Below are 21,366 nucleotides of genomic sequence, written 5' to 3'. Positions count from 1 at the left end.
ACCCTAACAATACCCCTCACCCTACCCCTCACCCTCAACCTAACCATAACCCTCACAATAACCCTAACCCTCACCCTAAACCTAACCCTACCCCTCACCCTAAGCTTCAACCTAACCCTCACGCTAACCCTAACGCTAACCCTAACCCTCACCCTCAACCTAACCCTCAACGTTACCCTTTACCTTACCATAACCTTTACCCTAACCCTATCCCTAAACCTAACTATAACCCTTACCCTCACCCTAGCCCTCACCCTAACCCTAACCCTAACCCTCATCTTAACCCTCACTCTCACCCTAAACATCACTGTAACCCTAATCCTCACCCTAAACCTAACCCTTACCCTCACCCGACCCCTACCCCTAACCCTCACCATCACCCTCAGCCTAACCATAAACCTAACCCTAATCCTAAACCTAACTCTCACACTCACCCTCACATTAACTCTCACTCTCACCCTAGCCCTCACGTTAACCCTAAATATAACCCTCCCCCCTCCCCCTCGGCCTAACCCTAACCCTAATCCTAACCCTAACCCTCACCCCACACATTAATATTTACCCTCACCCTAGCCCTCACCCTAAACCTAAACCTAACGTTAACCCTCACCCTCACCCTCAGCCTAAGCCTTAACCTAACATTGATCCTAAGCCTAACCATCACCCTCATGCTAACCATAACCCTATCCCTGACTCTAACCCTAACCCTCACCCTCACCCTAACATTTAACTTAACCCAAACCCTCACCCTTACCCTAACCCTAAACCTAAACTGCAACCCAACCTTCACCCTAAACCTTACCCACAACCTAACCTTCACACCAACCCTAACCCTCACCCTAACCCTAACGTACCACAAAACCTAAGCCTCACCCTAACGCAAAACCTAACCTTAACCCTCACACTAACCATAACCCTCATCCTAACCCTAACCCTACCCCTCATCCTCACGCTACCACTAGCCCTAACCCTCACCCTAACCCTAACCCTAAACCTCACCCTAACGCGAAAAAAAACCCTCACCCTAAACCTCACATTAACCCTAACGCTAACCCTAACCCTCCCCCTCACCCTAACCCTCAACCTAACCCTATACCTCACCCTAACCCTAACACTAACCCTGAGAGTAAACCTTACCCTAACCCTACCACTAAACCTAACTCTAACCCTTAACCTTACCCTAGCCCTAACCCTCACCCTCACCCGCAACCTAACCTTAACGCTATACCTAAACCTCACCCTCAGCCTAAACCTAAACCTAACCCTAAGCCTAACCCTTAAAATAACTCTAACCCTCACACTAACCCTAAAAATACCCCTCACCCTAACCCTCACCCTAACCCTAAACCTAACCCTAACCCTCACAATAACCCTAATCCTCACCCTAAACCTAACCCTACACCTCATGCAAACCCTCACCCTAACCTTCACCCTAAACATAACGCTAACCTTAACACTCACACTAACCCTAACCCTCACACTAACCTTATACCTCACCCTAACCCTAACCCTAACCCTCATCCTAACTCTTACTCTCACCCTAAACATCACCTTAACCCTAATCCTCACTCTAAACCTAACCCTCACCTTCTCCCTCACCCTAACCCCAACCCTAACCCTAAACTTCTCCCACAGCCTAAACCTAACCTTAAACCTAAACCTAAACCTAACGCTAACCCTCACACTCACACTCACCCTAACCCTAAACCTAACCCTCACCCAAGTACTAAGCCTCACCTGGAACCTAACTCTAGCGATCACCCTCATCCTAACCCTAACCCTCATCCTAACCCTAACCCTACAACTCACCCTAAACCTAACCCTAACCCTAACACTAAACCTCACACTAAACCTAACCATCACCCTAACCCTAACCCTAGCCCTCACCCTAACCCTAACCCTAACACTCATCCTCACGCTAAACATCACCCTAAACCTAACTCTCACCCTGAGCCTAACCCTAATACTCACCCTTACCCTAACCCTCATCCTAACCTTAACCCTAACCCTAAACCTAACCCGCACCCTAACCCTCACCCTAACCCTAACCCTAACCCTAAACCTCACCCTGAGACTAACCCTAACACTCACCCTTACAATAACCCTTACCCTTACCCTAACCCTAACCATAACCCTCACACGAACCCTAACCCTCACCATAACCCTAACCCTACCCCGCACACTAAACCTCATCCTAACCCTAACACTAACCCTAACCCTCACATTAACCCTAACACTCACCCTAAACCTAACTTTACCCCTCACCCTCCCCTAACCCTAACCCCAACCCTAATGCTCACCCTAAACCTAACCCTCACCAGATCCCTCACAGTCACCCTAACCCTCACCCTAACCTACCCCTCAACCTAACCCTCACCCTAATGCTAACCGTAACCCTCACCCACACCCGAACCCTAACACTCACCCGAACCCTCACCCTCACCCTAAAGCTCACCCTCACCCGAACTCTCACCCTCAGCCTAGCCCTCAACCTAAACCTAACGCTAACCCTAACCCTCACACTAACCCTAACCCTAACCATAACCCTCACACTAACCCTAAACCTAACCCTCAGCCAAACCCTAATCCTAACCCTAACCATTGCCCTAACCCTAACCCTAACCTTAAACCTCAGCGTCACCCTAACCCTTACCCTCACACTAACCATAACAATACCCCTCACCCTACCCCTCACCCTCACCCTAACCCTAACCCTCACAATAACCCTAACACTCACCCTAAACCTAACAATACCCCTCACCCTAAACTTCAATTTAACCCTCACCCTAACCCTAATCCTAACACTAACCCTCACTTTAACCCTCACTCTCACCCTAAACATCACTGTAACCCTAATCCTCACCCTAACCCTAACCCTCACCCTCACCCTCCCCCTCCCCCTCCCTAATCCTCACCCTCCTCCTAAGCCTAACCCTAAACCTAACTGTAATCCTAAAGCTAACCCTCACCCTCACACTAACTCTCACCCTCACCCTAGCACTCACACTAACCCTAAACATAACCCTCCCCCCTCCCCCTCAGCCTATCCCTAACCCAAATCCTTATCCTAACCCTAACCCTCACCCTCACACTAACTCTTACCCTCACCCTAGTCCTCACCCTAACCCTAAACCTAACACTAACCCTCAGCCTCACCCTCACCCTCAGCCTAACCCTAAACCTAGCATTGACCCTAAGCCTAACCCTCACCCTCATGCTAACCCTAACCTTATACCTCACCCTAACTCTAACCCTCAACCTCACCATAACGCTAAACTTAACCTTAACCCTAACCCTCACACTAACCCTAACACTAACCCTAATTCTCACACTAACCCTCACCCTAACCCTTACCCACACACAAACCTTCACCCTCTCCTGAACCCTCAACCTCACCCTAACGCTCACCCTCACGCAAAACATCACCCTAACCCTAACCCTCACCCTAACCCTTACACTCACCCTAAACTTAACAATAACCCTAACCCTAACCCTCAAACAAACCCCAAACCTCAGAGTAACCCTAACCTTCACCCTAACCCTCACCCTAACCCTCACCCTAACCCTAAACCTCAACCTCACCCTAACGCTAAACCTAACCCTAACCCTCACACTAAACCTAACCCTAACCCTAACCCTCACCCTAACGCCAAAAATACCCCTCACACTAACCCTCACCCTAACCATCACCCGAAACATCACCCTAACACTAACCTCACCCTAACCCTAAACCTAACCCTCACCCTAACACTAACCCTCACACGCACCCTCAACCTAACACTCACGCTCACCCTAGCACTCACCCTAACTCTAAGCCTAACCCTCACCCTAACCCTAACCCACATCTCACCATCATCCTAATCCTCAGCCTAACCCTAACCATAACACTAACAGTAACCCTCACCCTAACCCTAACACAAGCCCTACCCATGTCCCTAAATCTCACACTCACCGTAATGCTAACCCTCCACCTCATCCTAACCGTCACCTCACCCTAACCCTCACCATCACCCTAACCCTCACCCACACCCTAAACCTGTCCCTCACCCTCAGCCTAACCCTAACCCTAACCCTAACCCTCACCCTAAACCTAACCCTCAATATCACACTAACCCTCAACCTAACCCTACCCCTCACCCTAACCCAAACCCTAACCCTCACCCTCACCTCACCCTCACCCTCAGCCTAACCATAACCCTAACCCTTATCCTAACCCTAACCCTCAACCTCACCCTCACCCTAAACTTAAAACTAAACCTAACCCAAAGCTTCAACCTCACCCTCACCCTCACCCTAACCCTAACCCTAACCCAAACTCTAAACCTAACCGTCACCCTAACCCTAACACTTACCGTCACACTAACCCTCACCCGTACCTTAATCCTCACCCTCTCCTGAGCCCTCACCCTCACCCTAACACTCACAATCACGCTAAACATCTCCCTAACACTTTCTCTCACCCTAAACCTAACCTTAACACTCCTTCTTACCCTAACCCTGATCCTAACCTTAAAACTATCCCTAAACCTAAGCCTCACCCTAACCCTCACCCTAACCTTCACCCTAACCCTAACCCTAAACCTAAACCTCACCCTCATTCTAACCCTTACCATTAGCCTAACCCTAACCCTAACCCTCACATCAACCCTAATCCTCACCCTAACCCTAAACCCACCCCTCACATTAAACCTCATCCTAACCCTAACCCTAACACTAACCCTCACAATAAACCTAACACTCACCCTAAACCTAACCTTACCCCTCACCCTCACCCTAACCCTAACCCTAAACCTCATTCTAAACCTAACCCTCACCCGAACCCTCACCCTCACCCTAATCCTCACCCTACAGTACCATTCAACCTAACCCTCACCCTAATGCTAAACGTAAACCTAACCTTAACCCTCACCCGAACCCTCACCCTCACGCTAAAGCTCACCCTCACTCTAACTCTCACCCTCACCCTAGCCCTCAACCTAACCCTAAGGCTAACCCTAAGCCTCACCTTAACCCTAACCATAACCCTACCCCTCACACTAACCCTAACCCTAACCCTACCCTATCTCGAACCCTCAGCCTAACCCTAACCCTAACTCTAACCATTGCCCTATCCCTAAAACTAACCCTCAACCTCACCCTACCCCTAAACCTCACCCCAACCCTAACAATACCCCTCACCTTACCCCTCACCCTCACCCTAACCCTAACCCTCACGATAACCCTAACCCTCACCCTAAACCTAACCCTACCCCTCACCCTAAGTTTCAACTTAACCCTCACGCTAACCCTAACGCTAACCCTAACCCTCACCCTAACCCTCAACCTAACCCTTTACCTAACCATAACCCTAACCCTAACCCTCACAGTAATCCTAACCCTAACCCTACCCCTAAACCTAACTCTAACCCTTACCCTCACCCTAGCCCTCACCCTAACCCTAACCCTAACCCTAACCCTCACCATAATCCTCACTCTCACCCTAAACATCACTGTAACCCTAATCCTCACCCTAACCCTATCCATCACCCTCACCGTACCCCTACCCCTAACCCTCACTTTCACCCTCAGCCTAACCATAAACCTAACCCTAATCCTAAACTTAACCCTCACACTCACCCTCACATTAACTCTCACTCTAAACCTAGCCTTCATGCTAACCCTAAATATAACCCTCCCACCCTCCCCCTCGGCCTGACCCTAACCCTAATCCTAAACCTAACCCTCACCCACACATTAATTCTTACCCTCAACCTAGCCCTCACCCTAAACCTAAACCTAACATTAACCCTCACCCTCACCCTCACCCTCAGCCTAACCCTAACCCTAACATTGATCCTAAGCCTAACCCTCACCCTCATGCTAAACATAACCATATCCGTCACTCTAAACCTAACCCTCACCCTCACCCTAACACTAAACTTAACCCTAACCCTAACCCTCACCCTTACCGTAACCCTAACACTAACCCTAACCTGCACCCTAATCCTCACCCAAAATCTTATCCACAACCTAACCTTCACCCTCTCCCGAACCCTCACCCTAAACCTAACGCTCACCCTAACCCTTATCCTCACCATAAACCTAAAAATAACCCTAACCCGAACCCTCACACAAACTCCAAACCACACACTAACCCTAATCCTAAACCTTACCCTCACCCTAATACTAACCATAACCGTAACCTTCACACCAACCCTACCCCTCAACCTACTCCTCATCGTAACGCTAAACCTAACCCTAACACTCACACAAACCCTAACGCTCACCCTAACCCTAAACCTACCCCTCACACTCACCCTACCACTAGCCCTAAACCTCACCCTAACTCTAAACATAAACCTAACCTTCACCCTAACCCTAAAAATACCCCTCAACCTAAATCTCAACCTAATACTAAACCTAACCCTAACTCTCACAATAACCCTAACCCTCACACTAATCCTAACCCTAGCCCTCACCCTAACCCTCAACCTAACCCTATACCTCACTCTAACCCTAACCCTAAACCCTAAAGTAACACTAAACATAACCCTACCCCTAAACCTAACTCTAACCCTAAACCTTACCCTAGCCCTAACCCTTACCCTCACCCTAACCCTAACCCTAATCCTAACATTCACCCTCATCCTAACCCTAACCCTAACCCTAACCCTATCCCTCATCCTCACCCTACCCCTACCCCTAACCCTCACCCACAGCCTAAACCTAACTCTAACCCTAACCCTAACCCTACCCCTCACCCTCACCCTACCCCTAACCCTAAACCTCACCCTAACCCTCACAATAACCCTAACCCTCACCATAACACTAAAAATACCCCTCACCCTACCCCTCACATTAACCCTAAACCTAACCCTAACCCTCACAATAACCCTACTCTTCACAGTAACCCTAACCATACCCCTTACCCTAACCCTCAACCTAACCCTCACCCTAACCATAACGCTAACCCTAACACACACCCTAACCCTAACCCTCAATCTAACCCTAGCCCACATCCTCAACCATACCCAAACCCTAACCCTCACATTAACCCTCACTCTCACCCTAAACATCACCATAAACCTAATCCTCTCCCTAACCCTAACTCTCAGGCTCACCCTCACCCTATCCCTAACCCTAACCCTCACCCTCAGCCTAAACCTAACTCTAACCCTAACCCTAAACCTAACTGTAAACCTCAACCTCACCCTCACACTTACCCTAACGCTAACCCTAAGCCTCACATTCACACTAACCCTAAACCTAACCCTCACCCAAGCCCTAACCCTCACCTGGAACCTAACCCTAACCCTCACCCTCAACCTAACCCTAACCCTCATCCTAACCCTAACTCTACCCCTCACCATAACCCTCACCCTAACCCTAACACTAAACCTCACACTAAACCTAACACTTACCCTAACCCTAAAATTCAAACCAACCCTAACCCTCACCCAAACCCTAACCTACCACTCAACCTAACCATCACCCTAACGCAAAACCTAACCCTAATCCTCACACTAACCATAAACCTCACCCTAAACCTAAACCTACCCCTCACACTCACGCAACCACTAGCACTAACCCTCACCCTAATCCTAAACCTAACCCTAACGCTCACCCTAACCCTAAAAATACCCCTCACCCTAACCCTCACCTTTACCCTAACGCTAATCCTAACCCTCACCCTAACCCTCAACCTAACCCTATACCTCACCCTAACCCTAAACCTAACCCTGACAGGAAACCTAACCTTAACCCTACCCTTAAACCTAACTCTAAACCTCAACCTTACCCTAGCCCTAACCCTCACCCACACCCTCACCCTAACCCTTAAAGCTATACCTAAACCTCACCATCAGCCTAACCCTAACCCTAACCTTAACCCTAATCCGACATGTCACCCTCAAACTACCCCTAACCCTAAACCTACCCCTAACCTCACAATAACCCTAACCATCACACTAACCCTAAAAATACCCCTCACAATAACCCTCACCCTAACCCTAAACCTACCCCTAACCCTCAAAATAACCCTAATCCTCACCCTAACCCTAACCCTACACCTCATGCAAACCCTCACCCTAACCCTCACCCTAACCCTAACACTAACCCTAACACTCACCGTAACCCTAACCCTCAACCTAAACTTATACCTCACCCTAACCCTAACCTTAACCCTCACCCTAAACCTCACTCTCACCCTAAACATCACCGTAACCCTAATCCTCACACTAACCCTAACTCTCATCCTAAACTTCTCCCTCAGCCTAACCCTAACCCTCATCCTAAGCCTAACCCTCACACTCACACTCACCCTAACCCTAAACCTAACCCTCACCCAAGTACTAACCCTCACCTGGAACCTAACCCTAACACTCACCCTCATCCTAACCCTAACCCTCATCCTAACCCTAACCCTACCACTCACCCTAAACCTTCCCCTAACCCTAACACTAAACCTCACACTAAAGCTAACCATCACCCTAACCCTAAACCTAGCCCTCACCCTAACACTCACCCTAACACTCATCCTCACGCTAAACATCACCCTAACCCTAAGCCTAACCCTAACACTCGCCCTTACCCTAACCCTCATCCTAACCTTAACCCTAACCCTAAACCTAACCCTTACCCTAACCCTTACCCTAACCCTAACCCTAATCCTAAACCTCACCCTAAGCCTAACCCTAACACTCACCCTTACCATAACAATTAACCTTACCCTTACCCTAACCCTAACCCTCACACCAACCCTAACCCTCAACCTAACCCTAACCCTACCCCTCACACTAAACCTCACCCTAACCCTAACACTAACCCTAACCCTCACATTAACTCTTAACACTCACCCTAAACCTAACCTAACCCCTCACCCTCACCCTAACCCTAACCCCAACCCTAACGCTCACCCTAAACCTAACCCTCACCAGATCCCTCACCCTCACCCTAACCCTCACCTGAAACTACCCCTCAACCTAAGCCGCACTCTAATGCTAACCGTAACCCTCACTCACTCCCGAACCCTAACACTCACCCTCACCCTCACCCTCACCCTAAAGTTCACCCTCACCCAAACTCTAACCCTTAGCCTAGCCCTCAACCTAACCCTAACGCTAAACCTAACCCTCACCCTAACCCTAACCCTAACCGTAACCCTCATACTAACCCTAAACCTAACCCTCAGCCAAACCCAAACCCTAACCCTAACCCTAACCATTGCGCTAACCCTAACCCTAACCCTCACCATCACCCTAACCCTTACCCTCAACGTAACCATAACAATACCCATCACCCTACCCCTCACCCACTCCTTAACCCTAACCCTCACAATAACCCTAACCCTCACCCTAAACCTAACACTACCCTTCACCCTAACCTTCAACCTAACACTCACCCTAACCCTAAAGCTAACCCTAACCCTCACGCTCACCCTCACCCTAACCCTCAACCTTTACCTCACCCTAAACCTAATCCTACCACTAACCCTCACAGTAACCCTAACCCTCACCATAAACCTAACCCTACCCCTCACCCTACCCTTCAACTTAACCCTCACCTTAACCTCAACTCCAGCCCTTACCCGCACCCTAGCCCTCACCCTAACCCTAATCCTAACCCTAACCCTCACCCTAACCCTCACTCTCACCCTACCCCTAACCCTAACACTCACCATCTTCCTAAGCCTAACCCTAAACCTAACCCATACCCTCACACTAACTCTCACCCTCACCCTAGCCCTCACCCTATCCCTAAACATAACCCTCCCCCATCCCACTCAGGCTAACCCTAATCCTAACCCTAACCCTCACCCTCACACTAACTCTTACCCTCACCCTAGCCCTCACCCTAACCCTAAACCTAACCCTAACCCTCACCCTCACCCTCACCCTCACCCTCAGCCTAACCCTAAACCTAGAATTGATCCTAAGCCTAAGCCTCACCCTCATACTAACCCTAAACTTATACCTCACCCTAACCCTAACCCTCACCCTCACCGTAACCCTAAATTTAACCTTACCCCTAACCCTCACCCTAACCCTAACCCTAACACTAACCCTAATCCTCAAACTAACCCTCACTCTAACCCTTACCCACACCCAAACCTTCACCCTCTTCCGAACCCTCACCCTCAACCTAACCCTTAACCTCACCCTAACCTTAACAATAACCCTAAGGCTAACCCTCACACAAACCCCAAACCTCAGAGTAACCCTAACCCTAAACCTAACCCTCACCCTAACCCTCACACTAACCCTCACCCTAACCCTAAACCTCAACCTCACCCTAACGCTAAACCTAACCCTAACCCTAACCCTCAGCCTAACCCTAAAAATACCCCTCACCCTAACCCTCACCCTAACGCTCAACCTAACCCTAAACCTCACAATAACCCTAACCCTCACCCTGACCCTAACGCTACCCCTCACCCTCACCCTCAACCTAACCCTCACCCTAGCCCTCACCCTAATCCTTACCCTAACCCTCACCCTCACCCTCAACCTCAGCCTAACCATGACACTAACACTAATCCTAACCCTACCCCTCACATTAACCCTACCCCTCACCCTAGCACTCACCTTAAGCCTCACCCTAAAACTAACCCTCACCCTCATCCTCACACTCAGCCTAACCCTCACCCTAACCCTAATCCTAACCCTAAACCTCAACCTCTCCCTCATCCTAACCCTTAACCTCACCCTCACCCCAAACATCACCCTAACACTAACCCTCACCCTAATTCTAAACCTAACCCTCACCCTAACACTAACTCTCATGCGCACCCTCAACCTGACACTAACCCTCACCCTAGCACTCACCCTAAATCTAAGCCTAACCCTCACCCTAGCCCTAACCCTCACCCTCACCCTAACCCTCATCTCACCATCACCCTAATCCTCAGATTAACCCTAACCCTAACACTAAACTTAACCCTCACCCTCACCCTAACACAATCCCTACCCATGTCCCAAAACCTCAACCTCACCCTAACCCTAACCCTCACCCTCAACCTAACCATCACCTTACCCTAACCCTCATCATCACCCTAACCCTCACCCACACCCTAAACCTCTCCCTGACACTCACACTCACCCTCAGCCTAACCCTAAACCTCTTCCCCACCCTCACCCTAAACCTAAACCTAAACCTACGCCTCACCCTAACTGTCACCCTAAACCTAACCCTAACACTAACCCGCACCCTTACGCTAAACCTAACCCTAACACTCAACCTTACCCTAACCCTCACCCTAAACCTCACCCACAGCCTAAGCCTTACCCGAATCCGAGCCCTCAACCTCAACCTAACCCTCACCCTCACCCTAAACATCACCCAAACACTAACCCTCACCCTAACACTAACCCTCACCCTCACCATCACCCTCAGCCTACCCCTAACCCTAACCCTTATCCTAACCGTAACCCTCAACATCACCCTCACCCTAAACTTAAAACTAAACCTAACCCAAACCTTCAACCTCACCCTCACCCTAACCCTAACCCTAAACCAAACTCTAACCCTAACCCTCACCCTAACCCTAACCCTCACCATCCCACTAACCCTCACCCTAACCCTAAGCCTCACCCTAAAACTGACCCTCACCCACACCCTAACCCTTAACGTCACACTAACCCTCACGCATACCCTAACCCTCACCATCTCCTGAGCCCTCACCCTCACCCTAACACTCACCCTCAAGCTAAATATCAACCTAACCCTTACTCGCACCCTCAACCTAACCCTTACTCGCACCCTCAACCTAACCTGAACACTCATCCTTACCCTAACCCTCATCCTAACCTTAACCCTAAACCTTAACGTAAGCCTTACCCTAACCCTCACCTTAACCTTCACCCAAACCCTAACCCTAAACCTAAACCTCACCCTCATCCTAACCCTTACCCTAGCTCTAACCCTAACTCTCACGTCAACCCTAACCCTCACCCTAACCCTAAACCTACCCCTCACAATAAACCTCACCCTAACCCTAACCCTAACCCTAACCCTCACACTAAACCTAACACTCACACTAAACCTAACCTTTTCCCTCACCCTCACCCCAAACCAAACACTCACCCTCACCCACACCCTGACCCTAAACCTCACCCTACCCTACCACTCAACCTAACCCTCACCCTAATGCTAACCGTAACTCTTACCCACACCCTCACCCGAACCCTCAACCTCACCGTAAAACTCACCCTCACCCTAACTATCACCCTCACCCGAGCCCTCAACCTAACCCTAAGGCTAACCCTAACCCTCACCCTAACCCTAACCCTAACCATTGCCCTAACCGTATCCCTCACCCTCAACCTCACCCTAACCCTAACCCTCACCCTAACCCTAACAATACCCCTCACCCTAACCCTCACACTCACCCTAACCCTAACCCTCACAATAACCCTAACCCTCACCCTAACCCAAACCCTACCCCTCACCCTAAGCTTCAACTAACCCTCACGCTAAACCTAACTCTAACCCTAACCCTCACTCTCACCCTAACCCTCAATCTAACCTTTTACCTTACCATAACCCTAACCCTAACCCTAACCCTCACAGTAACCCTAAACCTTACCCTACCCCTAAACCTAACTCGAACCCTTGCCCTCACCCTAGCCCTCACCGTAACCCTAACCCTAACTTTAACCCTCACCATAACCCTCACTCTCACCCTTAAAATCACTGTAACCCTAATCCTCACCCTAACCCTAACCCTCACCCTCACCCTACCCCTACCCCTAACCCTCACTTTCACCCTCAGCCTAACCATAAACCTAACCCTAATCCTAAACCTAACCCTCACACTCACCCTCACACTAACTCTCACCCTCAACCTAGCCCTAACGCTAACCCTAAACATAAGCCTCCCCTCCCTCCCCCTCGGCCTAACTCTAACCCTAATCCTAACCCTAACCCTCACCCACACATTAATTCTTACCCTCACCCTAGCCCTCACCCTAACCCTAAACCTAACATTAACCCTCACCCTCACCCTCACCCTCAGCCTAACCCTAAACCTAACTTTGATCCTAAGCCTAAACCTCACCCTCATGCTAACCATAACCCTATCCCTCACCCTAACCCTAAACCTCACCCTCACCCTAACACTAAACTTAACCCTAACCCTAATCATCACCCTTACCCTAACCCTAACTCTAACCCTACCCGGCACCCTAACCCTCACCCTAAAACTTACCCACAAACTAACCTTCACCCTCTCCCGAACCGTCACCCTCACCCTAACCCTCACCATCACGGGAAACATCACCCTAACCCTAACCCTCACCCTAACCCTTATGCTCACCATAACCCTAAAAATAACCCTAACCCTAACCTTCACACAAACCCCAAACCTCACACTAACCCTAACCCTAAACCTTACCCTCACCCTAACCCTACCCCTAACCGTAACCTTCACACCAAGCCTAACCCTCATCCGAACCCTACCCTACCCCTCAACCTAACCCTCACCCTAACGCTAAACCTAACCCTAACCCTCACACTAACACTAACGCTCACCCTAACCCTAAAACTACCCGTCACCGTCAGCCTACCACTAGCCCTAACCCTCACCCTAATCCTAACCCTAACCCTAACCCTCACCCTAACCCTAAAAATACCCCTCACCCTAAACCTCACCCTAACCGTAATCCTAACCGTAACCCTCACAATAACGCTAACCCTCACCCTAACCCTACACTGCCCCTAACCTTAACCCTCACCATAACCCTAACACTAACCCTAATCCTCACCCTCACCCTCACACTAACCCTCAACCTAACCCTATAACTCACCGTAACCCTAACCCTAATCCTAACCCTGATAGTAACCCTAACTCTAACACTTCCCCTAAACCTAAATCTAACCCTCACACTTACCCTAGCCCTAACCCTTACCCTCACCCTAACCCTAACAGTAACATTCACTCTCAGCCTAACCCTAACTCTAACTCAACCCTACCACTCACACTCACCCTACCCCTAACCCTAAACCAAACACTAACCCTCACAATAACCCTAACCCTCACACTAACCCTAAATATACCTCTCACCCTAACCCTCAACCTAACCCTCACTATAACCCTAAACCTAACCCTAACCGTCACAATAACCCTAAACCTCACCCTAAACCTAACCCTAACTCTCACGCTAACACTCACCCTAACCCTCACGATAATACTAACGCTAACCCTAAGCCCCACCCTAATCCTAACCCTCAACCTAACCCTAGCCCTCACCCTGACCCTAACCCTAACTCTAACCATCACCCTAACACTCACTCTCAGCCTAAACATCACCGTAATCCTAATCCTCCCCTTAACCCTAACCCTCAACTTCACGCTCACCCTAAACCTAACCCTAACACTCACCCTCACCCTCAGCCTAACCCTCACCCTAACCCTAACCCTAAACCTAACCCTAACCCTCAACCTCACCCTCATATTAACCCTAACGCTAAGCCTAACCCTCACACTCACACTCTCCCTAACCCTAAACCTAACCCTCACCCAAGCCCTAAAATTCACCTGGAACCTAACCCTAACCCTCACCCTCATGCTAACCCTAACCCTCATCCTAACCCTAACCCGACCCCTCACCCTAACCCTGACCCTAATATAAACACTAAACCTCACACTAAACCTAACCCTTACCCTAACCATAACTCTAGCCCTTACGCTAACCCTCACTCTCACCCTCAACCTTAGCCTAAGCATTACTCTAATACTAATCCTAACCCTAACCCTCACACTCACTCTACCCCTCACCCTCATTCTACCCCTCACCCTCACCCTAACACTCACCATAAGCCTCACCCTAAAACTAACCCTCACCCTCATGCTCACCCTCAACCTAACCCTCACTTAACCCTAATCCTAATCCTAACCCTAACCCACAACCTCACCCTCATCCTAATCCTAACCCTAACCCAACCCTCACCCTCGCCCTCACCCTTACCCTCACCCTAACCATAACCCTCACCATCGACCTAACCCTAACCCTCACACTAAACATCACCCTAAACCTAACACTAACCCTAACCCTCACCCTAACCCTAAAGCTAAAGCTCACACTAACCCTAACCCTCACCCTAAACCTAACACTAGCCCTCACCATAACCCTCACCCTAACACGCATCCTAATGCTAACCATTACCCTAACCCTAACTCTCACCCTAAACCTAACCCTACCCCTCACCCTAACACTCACCCTAACCCTAACAATAAACCTCACACTAATCCTAACCCTCACCCTAACTCTAAAAATACCCCTCACCCTATCCCTCAACCTAACCCTAACCCTACCCCTCACCCTAAACCTCACCTTAACCCTAACATTAACCCAAAACATCACCCTCACCCTAACCCTCAACCTAAACCTATACCTCACCCTAACCCTAACCCTAACCCTGACAGTAACCCTAATACTAACCCTACCCTTAAACCTAACTCTAACCCTCACCCTTACACTAGCCCTAATCCTCACCCTCACCCTCACCCTGACCCAAACCCTAACCCTCACCCTGAGCCTAAACCTAACCCTAACTCTACCCCTCACCCTCACCCTAACCGTAACCCTAAACCTAACCCTAATCCTCACAATAAGCCTAAACCTCACCCTAACCCTAAAAATACCCCTCACCCTAACCCTCACCCTCACCCTAACCTTCACAATAACCCTAATAATCAACCTACCCCTACACCTAAATCTAACCCTGACCCTAATCCTCACCCTAACCCTAAAGCTAACCTGAACCCTCACCCTAACTATAACCCTCAAGCTAACCCTAGCCCTCACCCTAACCTTATCCCTAACCCTCACTCTAACACTCACTATCAACATAAACATCATCACCGTAACCCTAATCCTCAACCTAACCCTAACCCTCACCCTCACCCTCACCCTCAACCTACCCCTAACCCTAGCGCTAACCCTCACCCTCAGTCTAACCCTAACCCTAACCCTAACCCTAAACCTAACCCTAACCCTCAACCTCACCCTCACACTAACCCTAATGCTAAACCTAAGCCTCACACTCACACTCACCCTAAACCTAACCCTCACCCAAGCCCTAACCCTCACCTGGAACCTAACCCTAACCCTCACCCTCATCCTAACCCTAACCCTAACCCTCACCCTAACCCTAAAACTAAACCTCACACTAATCCTAACCCTCACCCTAACCCTAACCCTGACCCTCACCCTATCCCTCACCCTAACAATCACCCTCAACCTCAGCCGAACCATAACCCTAAAACTAATCTTAACCCTACTCCTTACCCTCACCCTAACCCTCACCCTCACCCTACAACTCACCCTAAGCCTCACCCTAAAACTAAACCTCACCCTCATCCTCAACTTCAGCCTAACCCTCACCCTAACCCTATCCCTAAACCTAACCCTCAACCTCACCCTATTACTAACCCTAAACCCAACCTTCACCCTCGCCCTCACCTTCACCACCACCCTAACCCTAAACCTCACCCTCGACCTAAACCTAAACCTCACCCCAAACATCACCCTAACTCTTACCCTAACCCTAAACCTAACCCTCACCCAAACCCTGACCCTAAACCTCACACTAACCCTAGCCTTCACCCTAAACCTCACTGTCACCCGAAACATCACCCTAACACTAACCCTCACTATAACCCTAAACCGAACTCTCACCCTAACACTAACCCTCATGTGCACCCTCAACCTAACACTCACCCTCACCCTAGCACTCACCCTAACTCTAAGCCTAACCCTCATCCTAACCCTAACCCTCACCCTACCCTAACCCTCATCTCACCAACACCCTAATCCTCAGCCTAACCCTAACGCTAACATTAACCTTAACCCTCAGCCTAACCCTAACACAAGCCCTACCCCTGTCCCTAACCCTCACCCTCACCCTAATACTTAACCTCACCCTAACCTTAACCCTAACCATCACCCTCACCCTGACCCTCACCTCACCCTAAATTTCACCATCACACTAACCCTGACCCACACCCTAAACCTCTCCCTCTCCCTCACGGTCAAACTCACCCTCAGCCTAACCCTAACCCTAACCTTAATCCTAACCCTAACCATCATCCCCACACTCACCCTAACCCTAAACCTAACCCTATGCCTCACCCTAACCTTCACCCTAACCCTAACCCTAACCCTCAACCTTACCCTAAACCTAACCCTAACACTCAAACTCACCCTAACCCTCACCCTCACCCTCACCCTCAACCTCACCCTAACACTCACCCTCACCCTAAACATCACCCAAACACTAACCCTCAACTTAATCCTCACCCTAACACTAAACCTAACCCTCACAATAACGCTAACCCTCACCCTAACCCTAACCCTACCCCTCATCCTAATTCTCACACTCACCCTCACCCTAACCCTCAACCTAACCCTATACCTCACCCTAACCCTAACCCTAACCAAGACAGTATGCATAAACTTAACCTTACACCTAAACCTAACTCTAACCCTCACACTTATCCTAGCCCTAAACTTCACCCGAACCCTCACCCTCACCCTAAACCTAACCCTAAACTTAACCCTAACACTAACCCTAAAATTACCCCTCAAACTAACCCTCACCCTAACCCTAAACCTAAAACTAACCCTCACAATAATCCTAACCCTCACCCTCATCCTAACCCTAACCCTCATCCTAACACTAACCCTGCCCCTCAACCTAAACCTCACACTAACCCTAACACTAAACCTAACACTAAACCTAACCCTAACCCTAACCCTAACCCTAGCCCTCACCCTAAACCTCACCCTAACCCTCACCCTCACCCTCAACCTCAGCCTAATGATAACCCTAACACGAATCCTAACCCGAACCCTCACCCTCACACTACACCTCATCCTCACCCTAGCACTCTCCCTAAGCCTCACCCTAAAACTAAACCTCACCCTCACCCTAACCCTCACAATAAATCTAAAACTAACCCTAACCCGAACCCTGACATTAACCCTCACCCTAACCCTAACTCTAACCCTCACCCTTACCCTAACCCTCACCCTTACCCTAACCCTACCCTCACACTCACCCTCACCCTCACCCTAACCCTAACCCTCACCCTCGACCTAACCCTATCTCTCACCCTAAACATCACCCTAACCCTAACCCTAACCCTAATGTTAACCCTCACCCTAACCCTAACCCTAAACCTCACACTAACCCAACCATCACCCTAACCCTAACCCTAGCCCTCACCCTAACCCTCACCCTAACCTGAAATATCACCATAACACTAACCTTCAACCTAAATCTAACCCTAACCCTCAGCCTAACCCTAAACCTAAACCTCACACTAACCCTAACACTCACCCTAACCCTAACCATAGCCCTCACCCAAAACCTCACCCTAACACTCACCCTCACCCTAAACATCACCCATATACTAACCATCACCCTACCCTACCCCTCACCCTAACCCTCTGCCTAACGCTAACCGTAACACTCACACACACCCTAATCCTAACACTCACCCGAACACTCAACCTCACCCTAAATCTCACCCTTACCCTAACTCTCACCCTCACCCTAGCTCTCAACCTAACCCTAACGCTAACCCTAACGCTCACCCTAACTCTAACCCTAAACCTACCCCTCACACTAACCCGAACCCTACCCTCTACTAACCCTCAGCCTAACCCTAACCCTAACCATTGCCCTAAACCTAACCCTAACCCTCAACCTCACCCTCACCCTTACCCTAACCCTCACCCTATCCCTAACAATACCCCTCACCCTACCCCTCACCGTCACCCTAAACCGAACCCTCACAATAACCCTAACCCTCACCCTAACCATAACCCTACCCCTCACCCTAACCTTCAACCTAAGCCTCACCCTAACCCTAACACTAACCCTAACCCTCACCCTCACCCTCACCCTAACCCTCAACCTAACCCTTTACATCATCCTAACCCTAACCCTAACCGTAACCCTCACAGTGACCCTAAATGTAACCCTACCCCTAACCCTAACTCTAACCCTTACCTCACCCTAACCCTAACAATAACCCTAACCCTAACCCTCACACAAACCCAAAACCTCACACTAACCCTAACCCTAAACCTTATCCTGACCCTAACCCTAACCTTCACACCAATCCTAACTCTCACCCTAACCCTACCCTACCCCTCAACCTAACCCTCACCCTAACGCTAAACCTAACCCTACCCCTCACAGTTACATTCACCCTCACACTAACCCTACCCCTACCCCTCACCCTCACCCTACCACTAGCCCTAACCCTCACTCTAACCCTAACCCTAACCCTAACCCTCACCCTAACCCTACAAATACCCCTCACCCTAACCCTCACCCTAAACCTAAACTTAACCCTAACCCTCACAATATCCCTAACCCTCACCCTCACCCGAACCCTCAACCTAACCATATACCTCACCTTAACCCTAACCCAAACCCTGACAGTAACCCTAAACCTAACCCTACCCCTAAACCTAACACTTACCCTCATGCTAAAACTCAAAATAACCCTAACCCTCCACTATCCTTCACCCTAATCTTTACCCTAACCCTAAACCTCACCCTCACCGTAAACCTCACCATTAAACCTTACACTGACCATCACCCTAACCATCACACTAACCCTAAACCTCACCCTAATCCTAAACTTAACCCTCACCCTCAACCTCACACTTAGCCTCAGCCTAAACCGAAACCTAATCCTAACCCTAACCCTAACTTTCACCCTCACCCTCACCCTAACCCTGACCCTAACCCTCACAGACAACCTTACCCTCACCCGCATACTAACCCTCACACTAACCCTACCCTCACCCTAACCCTAACCCTCACCCTCACTCACACCCTCAGCCTAATCTTAAGCCTACCCCTCAGTCTAACACTCACACTAACCCTAACCTTAACCCTAACCCTCACCCTACCCCTCACCCTAACACTCACGCTAACCCTAACCCTCAACGTAACCCTTACCCTCACCCTAACCTTAACCCTAAAACTAACCCTAACCCTCACACTAATCTTAACCCTCACCCTAGCCCTATCCCTATCTCTAAGCCTAACGATCATCCTAACCCTAAACCTAACCCTAATCCTCACCCTAACCCTCACCCTCACCCTAGCCCTCAGCCTAATTCTAATCCTAAACCAATCCCTTTCCCTAACCCTAACCCTCACCCTCACCCTGAACCTCACCCTCACGCTAACCCTCACCCTAACCTTAACCCTAACCCTAAACCTCAACCTAACCCTAAACCTAACCCTCACCCTCACCCTAACACTAACCCTAACCCTCAACCTCACTATAACCCTTACCCTCACCCTAACCCTAAACCTCAACCTCACCTTAAACCTCACACAAACCCTAAAACTCACCCTCACCCTCAGCCTAACCCTAACCCTAACCCCAATCATAATTCTAACCCTCACCCGCAACCTAACCCTCCCCATAACCCTTACCCACACCCTCACCCAAACTGTAACCCTAATCTTCACACTAAACTTATCCTGCAACCTAACCCTAAAACTATCTCTCACCCTAACCCTAACCCTAACCCAAACCCTCCCACTCACCCTAGCCAACAACCTAACCCTAACCCTCACAATAAGCCTAACCCTCACAATAACCCTAACCATAACACTCACCCTTACCCGAATCATAACCGTAACACTAGCCCTCACCCTAAACCATACTCTAAAACTCACCCTAAACCTAACCCTAACCCTCACCCTCACACTAGCCCTATCCCTAGCACTAATCCTAACCCTAACCCTTAGCCTAACCCTAAATCTCACCCTAACCCTAACCCTCATTCTCACCCTACGCTGAACCCTATCCCTAACCCTAACCCTTACAATCACCCTAAACCTCACCCTAACCCTAACACTAATCCTAACCCTCACCCGAAACCTCACCCTCACCCTAACCTTAACCCTAACCCTCACCCTCACACTAACCCTCACCATTAACCCTTACCCTCACCCTCACCCTAACAATTACACTAACCCTAAACCTCACCCTACCCATAAACTTAAACCTCACCCTCACCCTCACACTCACCCTCAGCCTCACCCTAAACCTAACCCTAATAAAAACCCTAACCCTCAACCTCACCCTCACCCTTACCCTATCCCTAACCCTCACCTTCAACCTACACCTCACCCTAACCCTTACCCTCAACCTAAATATAACCCTAACACTAACCCTAATGCTCACACTAACACTACCCCTAAAGCTAAGCCTAACCCTCACTATAACCCTCACCCTAACACTAACCCTAATCCTCACTCTATCCCTAACCCTAAACCTAAAACTAACACTCACCCTAGCCCTCACCTTAACCCTAAAGCTAACCATAATCCTCACCCTCACCCTAACCCTCA

The sequence above is a fragment of the Dipodomys merriami genome, unplaced genomic scaffold (genome assembly GCF_024711535.1).
Source record: "Dipodomys merriami isolate MVZ:Mamm:240054 unplaced genomic scaffold, mDipMer1.0.p SCAF_1, whole genome shotgun sequence".
Classification (NCBI taxonomy): Eukaryota; Metazoa; Chordata; class Mammalia; order Rodentia; family Heteromyidae; genus Dipodomys; species Dipodomys merriami.
Note: the sequence above shows the minus strand (reverse complement) of the source record.